Source organism: Paramisgurnus dabryanus, chromosome 17, assembly GCF_030506205.2.
Source record: "Paramisgurnus dabryanus chromosome 17, PD_genome_1.1, whole genome shotgun sequence".
NCBI classification, from domain to species: Eukaryota; Metazoa; Chordata; class Actinopteri; order Cypriniformes; family Cobitidae; genus Paramisgurnus; species Paramisgurnus dabryanus.
The window spans coordinates 16,553,699-16,564,438 of NC_133353.1; the positions used below are offsets into that span (position 1 = coordinate 16,553,699).

The window sequence follows — 10,740 nt, forward strand, 5'->3', positions numbered from 1 at the left end:
CTAAACACCCCCCTGACGTCTAGGCTAAAACAAGGCTAATTTTGGGCTGTCAGTGAAAATCTAGTAGACGTCTATCATAGCCCAAGAATAAACTAGTCATCAAATAGACGGCTATTAAACGTCTACATATATACGTCTAATAGACGGTGAATGTGGGTCTAGGCTAAAACAAGGCTAATTTTGGGCTGTCAGTGAAAATCTAGTAGACGTCTATCATAGCCCAAGAATAGACTAGCCGTTAAATAGACGTCTATTAAACGACTACATGTGTGTGTCCAATAAACAACAAAAGAATGGCTAAAGAATTATTTTTAATCCATTAAAAAAGGTTCTCATAAACATGCAATCATGCAATTTATTCCAAAAAAAATATTGTTAATACAATAGAAATTCAGATAAGACAAAATGAAGAAAAACAGTAACAAAATAAAAGCATAAATAACAAAATACAATTTTAAAAATGAAATAACATCTAAACAATAACAAACTATCTTCAGTTCACTTCAACTTAATAATTGTACTAATTTCTATACCCCCCCCCCCCCCCGTGCTGCCTGGTGACTGTTTAAAATGCCCCCATTGCATCCTTCACTTCCAGTTCTGTTGCTGCTGGGAAGTTGTTCAACACAGCATCTGCCAAATATGAAAAGAATGCATGAGACAAGTATTTTTGCTTTATGTTAAATGTGATAGACATTCTCTTTTGAAAAAAGTCATGTATAAACATTGACAGGTCAACAACAGTAATCACACCGTTCTCATTACTACAAACAGAAGTGCATGTTTCTCTGTGTGGGTTAAATTACATTTTGGAACTAGCAAAAGAGGCTTCAAGGCAGGGTATCTGATTTTGATCCAGAAACATTTTAGTTATGCTGGTTGAAAGTCTCCTTAAGTCTTGATAGCAATCACTATGTTAAGTTGTCTAAATGTGTATTTTTATATATTTGTGTCACCTGTAAAAGGCGTAGGACCAAAAAACGTTCAACAAATCATTGAACCCCGACCGAATGCAATATTTTGACATGGGCCAGTTACCGGTTTCAAGGTATACCGAGATTTTCAGAGTCAAGGTTTTAAAAACCACAAAAATTTTCTGTGATACCGTTTTCAATGTATGAACTGTGTTTACACAAGGTGAATTAAATCATGTAATTGAATTCATGTTTACATTTACAATTGAAAGAATATTATCATTAAAAAGCTTTATTCTTACCTGGCATAAATGTTGTTTGTTGCTTAAAAATAAAATGTATTGTGTCCAGTTGAAAAGTTGATGTTTTAATACGCAGAGTGACATTTGAAAATAACACATTTTAGTGTCACAATGGCAATACCGCAACACCGTGGTATTTTTGCTTACGGTTATCATACTGTCAGAATCTCATTCCGGCCCATGCCTAATTGGATGCATTAATTTTTTTTAATGAAACGTGTTGCTTATGTAGTTTGTGTTCCTTTACGAATTAGTGTAATGATATTTATCTTTTCAAATTTCTAAACGTGCCGTATTTAATTCGGATTAAAAACAGTTGTTTATGTTGGTTATTTTTTGTAATGTTATTCACTTTGTCAGTCTTACTGGTTAATGAGATAGGATTGTGCTTCTGGTTGGTGCGTGTAGGCTAGTATTCAGTACGTTAGTATTTTTCAAAATCAAATACCCTGCCCTTTAAGATGCCAAGCATAAAATATTCACATTACAATCTTATGGACATAAAACCTGTCAAATGTCTAAAAATAAAACATCTAAACAATATTGTATGGGTGAGTTAACTGTTGTATCGGCAAAGAGTAATTTAATCTGGGGCTTTTAATATTTAGAAAATATTAAGGCAGGACCGGACTGTCATCAATTACTCCTCATATAGCCTAATGTCATATTAAAAGTATTATTTTGTGAAACACCATTCAGCCTAAAACTACATACAAACACACTTACCTTTAATAACTAAGAACTGATGTTTTTTCAAATGCTTGCTTCTGCAGTGGACCACCACCATTCATGTTGAACTTTGAAATTAATGAATTTTAGTGAACTCTAAAATACAAAAGACAATGTCATTAACAGTTGCAGACTGACATTTTTTTTTATCACATGAAAGACTGTGTTGACACCACAATGTCGGATTAATATTGCATGTTTATAGAATTTACCTGTCCAGCATTCTTCCAGCACGGTCTCTCAAGTTTCTCCCTCCAGTTTCGCACAGCTTTGACACCTGAATAGCACATGCCTATGTCAGTAATTGTACAGTATTGTATGCTTCAGTGTACAAGTGTTTACCAACCTTAAAGGTTAATGCCCACTGACCTGCAAGTTTTCCCTCACTAACACAATAAAACTCTTTTTTCCAACAGACTGAAGGCCTGTAAGTTAAATCCATTATGGAGGAATAGCTTTCCCCCACAATCTATCTCTGCATGCATAATTGTGAAGCACAACACTGCCTACATTACTGTAAGAAACACAGTAACTTAGCTAAGTTACTGCTGTTACTAAAAAGCAGCCTACAAATCACTCATGTTAATCTTCAGTGTAACGTTACATAGACTCATTTACCTCCACTATTTTATTACATTGCAGGTTGTACTGTTTGGGTTTTATAAAACATGGGTGACTTACTATAACGTTATACTGTTAAATTACCCGCAAGAATGTCGCGATTCCAACAACAAATAAAGTAAATCAATTTTAAACACATGTAAAATAAAATAATAAAAACACTTACAAGACCAAACGAGTGTGGTAGATTGCTTTCCTCGTGGCTGCTCTTCTTCTTCTTCTTCTTCTTTGAGCTTATTGGCGGCTCGCATTCTTAAAAGAGCATTACCGCCATCTACTGTGGGTATTGGATCAGAGACACTATAATCCTTCCCCCAGACCACTCAGGACTCAAGCTTTCGATGTTGCTGCGTGTTCCAGCTCCTCCATCTACAGCTCAAGTCCGTCACAGTCCAGAGAGGATTAATAATAATAATAATAATAATAATAATACCTATATTCTATTTATTAAATTAGTACTATTTAAGAATTTAATTAATAAACTATCCCCTACCTCTAGATCCAGAAGCTTCTTTAATGTTAGTTGTTGTACACCTTTCTTCCTAAATTCTTCTATTAGTTTAGTCCTTTCCTCTATGTATCTATTGCAATTAATAAGCACATGCTCCACTGTTTCTCTAACTCCACACCACTCACACAATCCTGTAGGATGTTTCCCTATTACATGCATTGTCGAGTTAAGACCTGAATGTCCAAGTCTTAATCTTGATATAATAGTGTCTTCCTTTCTTCTCCCCCTCGAACTCCTTCCTCTTCCTACAATTGGTTGTATTGAATATAAATGTCTTCCTTTTTGTTCATTATCCCAATAAGATTGCCAGTTTATATTTATCTCTCTTTTTATTATTGACTTGAGTTCTGCTTTACTATACATTACTTCCATATCAATTCTTTCATTTGTCCTAACTTGTTTTGCTAATTTGTCTGCTGCTTCATTACCTAATATTCCAGCATGGGCCGGGACCCACAAGAATTGAACTATATTATTTGTCCGTTGCATCATATACATTAGGTGCGTTCCATTCGACCGTAAGTGGACTGCGAAGTGGACTTCACAGGGTATTCCGCCATCTTAAGTGAGATTCCAATCCGAAGGGAGCGAACATGTTCAGTTCGAAGGGCACTGCGCACGGCATAGGGAATCAGGGAACATCAATACATCACTTCACAGGAAGTGGAGAGCGATAATCACCCAACTGTCATTGCGCGCATCACGTGATCACCCGTCGGAACCATAGATATGTATATAAAGGCTAGATGGCTCGTCCGCGCTGATGGCCAATTGAGTGGAACGTCCGCATTTTGGCGGCCATCTTAGGACAGAGCGCTTGCTCACTCGTAGCATTGAGTTTTAATGATGCAGGTACTTTTAAATGACCATAACTTGCTTAATTTTTTACCGATTTTCAAACGGATTGGTTTGTTATAAACGTCAAAGATGTACCTATGACACTGAATACGTATACTAAAAATAAATAAAAAATTCATGAAACATGTTAAAGCATCCAGAATTATAGCCACGTTAATAACGTTTGTAAAAAACCAAACCGTTTGTAAATCCGTCAAGAATTCAGCAAGTTACGAGCATTTTAGTTGGCGTATGTCACTCACCTTCCGTCCACAGCAGCAGGGAGCAGCACTATTGCAGCACTGACCTAAGATGGCCGCCAAGTGACGACACAGCTGACTCCGCCTTGAGCCATCTAGCCTTTATATACATATCTATGGTCGGAACGGTCAGACCGCTATGCAATTATATGACAAGCGTTTAAAAACACATATATACACATAGTTAACCAAAGTTTAAAGTTTACTTTCATATTTGCATGACAGTTACAGCAGGGCTTCAATTCTGTTAATAGTCAAGTAATAGCAGCAATAGTCAATTAAAGTGTATAATAAACATACGTTTTTCATTACGTAGTACTCAATGTTTTTTTTATTGTATAGTGTACATATTTGAAATGTGATAGTAAATAAAAATTAAAATATGAATGTAGTCCTATATATATTTATGTTATATCAATCTGCGCGACCCCATCGTTGACTTTCTTTGATGACGTTTGCAGGCCGTTCCAAATGAGCGGTTATTGTCCGTGAAGTCCACTTCAACTGATATACCGTGCTCAGGGAGTAGGGAGCAGTGAACACTCCGCAGGGACCCTGTCGAATGGAACGCACCTATTGTCTGCAATATCTCCATCGTGGCTGCTCGCTGATGTTGTTGATTTTCAAACAGCGGAAATCTTTCTCGTGAGATTTGGCCTCGTGATTGTGTACTCTGCCATCTAGCGGTTCGGAGTTGTAACTGGATTTTGTTTATCTTTGAAATACGGTCAAATAATGAATGTTATGCGTGACAGCAGATATTCAGATAAGATAAATAAAACCAAACATCTTAAATTCATTGGTGTCTTTGCATGCCTGATGAAATATCATACATCTTGCAAGTTATTTTGGCAAAAACAAAATTTTATTAAATTCAAGGTTATTCTGGGCTAAACATGGTTTGTTCGTAGTCGGTCTATTAATGAGCTAAATAGTGGCTATATGTACGACGAGGCATAAAACACTTTAAAGAAATTAAACAAACCTTGTAATCGCTGTTAACTTTGCTTACACAATGAAATACCATACATCTCACAAGTTATTTGACAAAAACCACATGTAATTAAATTAATGGTTATTTCTGGGCTAAACGTGGGTTATTCGTAGTCGGTCTATTTGTAAGCTAAATAGTGGCTAAGTACAGACGGTGCATAAAACACTTAAAGAAATGAAACAAAATACCTTAATTGCTTTGAACTTGTTAATATTATTAAATATCATACATCTCACAAATCATTTTGGCAAAACAACATGTAATTAAATTCATGGTTATTTCTGGGCTAAACGTGGTTTATTCGTAGTCGGTCTATTTATGAGCTAAATTGTGTCTACGTACAGACGATGCATAAAACACTTTAAAGTAATGAAACGAAATACCTTGTAATCGCTGTTAACTTTGCTCACATGATGAAATAGCATACATCTCACAAATTATTTTGTCAAAAACTATATGTAACCAAATTAAAGTTTATTTGGGCTAGACGTGGGCTAGGCACAGCCCGGCTATATCGGGTCTATACTGAAACGAGACGTTGAAATGACGGCTATTGCTTGCTGGGCTTTTCTTTTTACTCTTACACTGTAGACAGTAATATATGTATATTATTATAAAACTATGGTTGTGACAGCACATTATCCATTATCTGTTGGTTCATGTTGGTCCAGTTTAATTCATGGTAATCCTTTAATAAAATGTATAATATAGTTATAAAATATTTTATTGTTTTGTAATATTCACAGCGCACATTCTCTCGGATCATTTTAAAACATTTTAAATCATTCTGCAAAATTCCGTATAGATTTTGCAAAAGAAATCCAAATAACTCCTTACACAGCTTGTACAGCTGTACTCTTGCAGCAATTAAAGCAGTTCAGTTTTGTTTTAAATGGCAAAATAGTTATATTTCTTTTTTATTTACATTTTAGAGCATTTTTGTTTGTTAAAGTGTTTTATGATAACCAAGTGGTTAGCGGCCGACAGCAAGTTGACGACATGTTTGATGAATTGATCCTCTCAAATCAACACTTCACTTGCCTATAATAACAACTATATAAAATAAATATTTTCAGCACATCACAATGTTAGTTTAAACGTTTATTATCAACACACACTATTTTTAAAAAGCGAAGGCAGGTTGCTCTGCTGCTCGCAGTTGCAACAGGTGCAGAAATAAAAAATTAAAAAGGGCTATACAAAACGAAACTAAATAAACATGAAACAGAATAAACATGCATGCTACCTTATCTTACAACTTCGCTTTTGCATATACATTTTTTTTAATGTAAGGACTTACCACAGAACATGGCTATTCATGTATCCATCCAACAATTAACTAAGAAAAAAGTCGATCCATACACAAACAAGAAATAAAGACACAGCCTTACACGAAATTAATACAGGGAGAAGTCTTTAATAGATTATGTCTTGGATGCTGTCTGCATAGATTATATACAGTATCCAAGGTTTTAATCTAGTACTCCATTTATAATTTTTCCTGGTGCGCTGAAGGTCCTGCTGTTTAAATACGCTGTTAAAACAGCTGCATTGTAAATGTGTGGCTGTGCGTAGCGGACTCATGCGGTAGGTTAAACGTCTTCCAATGTTTGTTTTGCAATCATAAATGTCTGTCAAAAGATTATTTTAATTAAATTGAAAACTATAAAAAGATGGAGAAGCCTAAATAAGCCCGAGGTCCGGCCCGCGTATCTGCTGTGATGTTAAAATTGGCCCGAAACCCGACCCGAAGGGCGTAAACAGGTCGGGCCCCGTCGGGCTCGGGCTGAAATGCAGGGCTCTAAATGAGATGCTGACTGACCAGCGCAACATTCACATAATGACCCTTGATATGTCGCCATGGAAACTCAAACATTAAAACGATCCATTAAATTCTGCTACTAAATATTAAATCTCTACATTAATAGTTGGAACATATTAAACATATGCCTGAATAACTTAAAAATACAAGCAGTGTTAAAATGCTTTTGTATATCGATTTATTTCAAGATACTTTCAAGCTTATATTGCTCCACAAATATGAATAGAATAGACAGGATTTAAATTGAATTTCTTTATATAACTTTTGCGAGTTTGTCCATGGTTTATATTGTTGTAGTTTTATATTGATTAAACAAATGATTGGTTTGCTTATTTTAAATAAATCTAAGGATCTTTAGATGTATTTATGTATTAAGGCAGGTAAAATATTTTCCATTTATTCGTTTTTGTTAAACCTTCTCCTTTATATAAGTGAGTCATTTTAGTAATTTATTGTTGTTCTGTTATAATAAAATAATAATAAACAAACACTAAGCAGTCGTAGTAATGGAAAATTATGTCTTTCATTTATTTGTGTTAGAACGCATACCATCCATCGAATTTGTTTTATTAATAAACAAGCTGTTTTAGCGAGTTTGTCTGAACTTGTTGTACTATTTTATTGGTTTTAAGTTTTTCGTTCATAATAATAATAAAGAAACATTTTAAAAAACTATTTTAATTCAAGAAATTGAAATATTTAATAATCTGACTTTAAAAGCAAAAGTGATCTACAGATGAACGTCTTTGCTAAATATAGGCTATTTCCTATAAAAATATGCGGTTTGTTTAGTTCAGAAGGTGAAAAAATCCTTACCTGTATTTCCCTAATAATAAAAATACAACACATCTATGTAAGAACGTAAGTCTCCGTGTTATTTTTACATTATGACTTAAAAGGACAATTTGGAAAATTAGATTAGAAGCGCATGAATCCGCAATTACACTTGCTTTGAAGGCAGCTTATTTTTCCAGAGAAAGATATGGTAACATTTCTTCAGAAGAATTGCTGAAACCTATTAATTTACTGATGTTTTTATTAGTACTCCAGCTGTTTTGTCGGCCTTTGAGATGGGACGCGGCAGTCAAGTTCATGCTGAAAACGGGGTGAATTCCAAATGGCGTTTTAGCGCCCTTGAAGGGCACTTCAGGAAGGGGATGTCACACAGTCGATCCAAATAAAGAGAAACTGATGTGCGTTTTTCATTGCTCTATTCGCCAAGTCTATTTGAATTGACCACACCATGAGACAATTGTGCAACTTTCTCTAGAGTTTATACATCAAGTGTTCTGATCTTCGAAGGGAATATGGCATAGGGATAGTATGCTATTGGAATACGCCCTTTATCTTTTCGTGAGCGGCAGTCGCGTAGGCTTTAACCAATCATTGAACAGATTTTTAACAACAAATCATAAAACATTTTACTGACCCTAAAGTGTTAAAAAGATTGCGGGAAAATGTTTTGGAATTTCTTTTAATTCAAACATTAAAAATCTCATACATATAAACTAAGAACACAGGGCTTTGAATGTGATGGCCCTTTAGGCAAATCATTAAACAAAATACACAGAAGAATTTTCGTTGTCTTTTATTTATCCATCTTGATGTGTGGCGCAAGAACGGATAACATTCCGATCACAAACGCAGCCGAGGACGGATCTCACTCAATCCAGCCATGGAATCTGCATTTACAGGTCAACGTCACACAAAACACCGCTAACTATCATTAATCTTCTCCCGGACAGCTGTCAAAAATAAAGGAGGTTAGGTAATGGAGCGCATTTTAACACTCCTGCTCGTATTTTTAAGTTATTCAGGCATATGTTTAATATGTTCCAACTATTAATGTAGATATTTAATTTAATATTTAGTAGCAGAATTTAATGGATCGTTTTAATGTTTGAGTTTCCATGGCGACATATCCATGGGTCATTATGTGAATGTTGGTCAGTCAGCAGTTTCTATCTCATTTAACACGTTTTAGGTAAAACACGTACTAACCATAATAAAATTGACCAAATACATTTTGCTCAGTGTTGGTTTTATGCAAAGTAAGTTTCTTATACCTAAATGTGTTTGTAAATTACATTACTTCACTTCTTACACACTAGACTAGAGGGAGACATGAACAGGAAATTTAGGAAATTGTTAGCTCTTTTATTTAAATCATATTAAACTTATCAGGAAACAAAGGTAACAACAGTTTATTGTTGATATAGAAATATGTGAGTGAACAAAGTAGGCTACAGAACAAAAACGTATAAGTTCAGACAGAGCCTAAAGCACGTTATTAAGGCAGACTAAAACAGTGAAGTCGAGATTGTCATCCTCATGTTTCACATTAATTTTGTTGGTAAAAAGCATGTGGGTGAAAGTCGAGTTCAGGTAAAGTACGCGGTGCGGACGCTGCAAATATTAATAAGCAAAGATAAAACCTTTAAAGCTTAAAATATAAAGCTAAAAAGGTGAATCACGGTTATTAGGGTTGCTAGTTATTCTCTGCTGTTTGCTTCTCAGTAGAACTGTACAATATGGGAGTGCGGTTACCGCGACAACCCTAAATCATATGGTTAAAGCCAGTTGTAGCCATTTGTGATTGACAGCTATTCATCCAGCGCGTCTCCCCCCACGGGATCGATCACACATCCAGATACAGAAGCCACTTTGATGTTGATAAATGTAAACGGACTGTGTCCTGATAAACTGATGATACGATCTGCCAGATGTGAAAAATGTGTTCGTATGTTAATGCAAATAAACCCTTTGCCTGAACTTCACCCACTTCCCGTTTCGGTGTCACGTGACCAATGGAGCGTAAATGATTGGCTGGATGTTGAATGATTTGATACAGGGATCGATTGCTTCTCCTTGCTTCCCCGGATGTTGACTCTGAATATTTTTACACTGAATTTTTTGAGACGTTGAATTATTTTGCACTGAATTTTTTGAGACATTGAATTTTTTACACCAAATCTTTTGAAACATTGAATGTTTTTACACTGAATCTTTTAAAACACATTGAATTTTTTTTCATTGAATTTTTTTAGACATTGAATTTTTTTTACACTGAATTTTTTAAAAACATTTAAAAAAATGTCATAGGCAAAAAAAACAGCTGCTAGATATTCGATGGCTTTTAAAATTCAAAGTCTGATTTAGATGCAAAATAAAATTCGGTGTTAAAAATTTGATGTAAAAAAATTCAGTGCTAAGAATTAGAATTCAAAACCCAACGGCACAGATTTACTTCCATAGAGGCATCTCCCCCATCTCTACCTGAACTGCTGCTACTGGAGTGGTCTTAATTGCCCCACAGCATAGCTTCAAACCTTGATTTTGAATAACATCTAACTTTTTTAATGATGTTTTGGCAGCTGACCCATACACTATACACCCATAGTCCAATACCGATCTCATCAGCCCTGTATAAATGGATTTCAAAGCAGTTCTACTTGCACCCCATTCTACTCCACGGAGACATCTCATCACATTCAATACTCTCTTGCATTTGTCTATAATATTTTGAATATGCATTGTCCAAGTCAGTTTTTTATCAAACCACATACCTAAATATTTATAAGCTTCTACTCGTTCTAATTCTATTCCAGATAACTTGATTTTTACATTCATACTTATTTTCTTCCTAGAGAAGAATAACGTCTTTGTTTTGTCTATAGAGAACCTAAAACCCCATTGACAGGCCCATTCTTGGACTTTGTTTACTGCCTGCTGCATCTTATCCCGTACAAA

The 10,740-nt window shown here is 35.0% G+C and overlaps 1 long non-coding RNA gene across 1 annotated transcript; it reads right to left on the reverse strand.

Moving 5' to 3' along the window:
* Positions 1 to 563: 563 nt before the first annotated feature.
* Positions 564 to 2,364, reverse strand: LOC135760292 (uncharacterized). Its single transcript, XR_010537364.2, has 3 exons — positions 2,158 to 2,364; positions 1,943 to 2,041; positions 564 to 633 (listed from the first exon to the last, which is right to left on the reverse strand). It is a non-coding gene; the product is annotated as an uncharacterized lncRNA (long non-coding RNA).
* Positions 2,365 to 10,740: the final 8,376 nt, after the last annotated feature.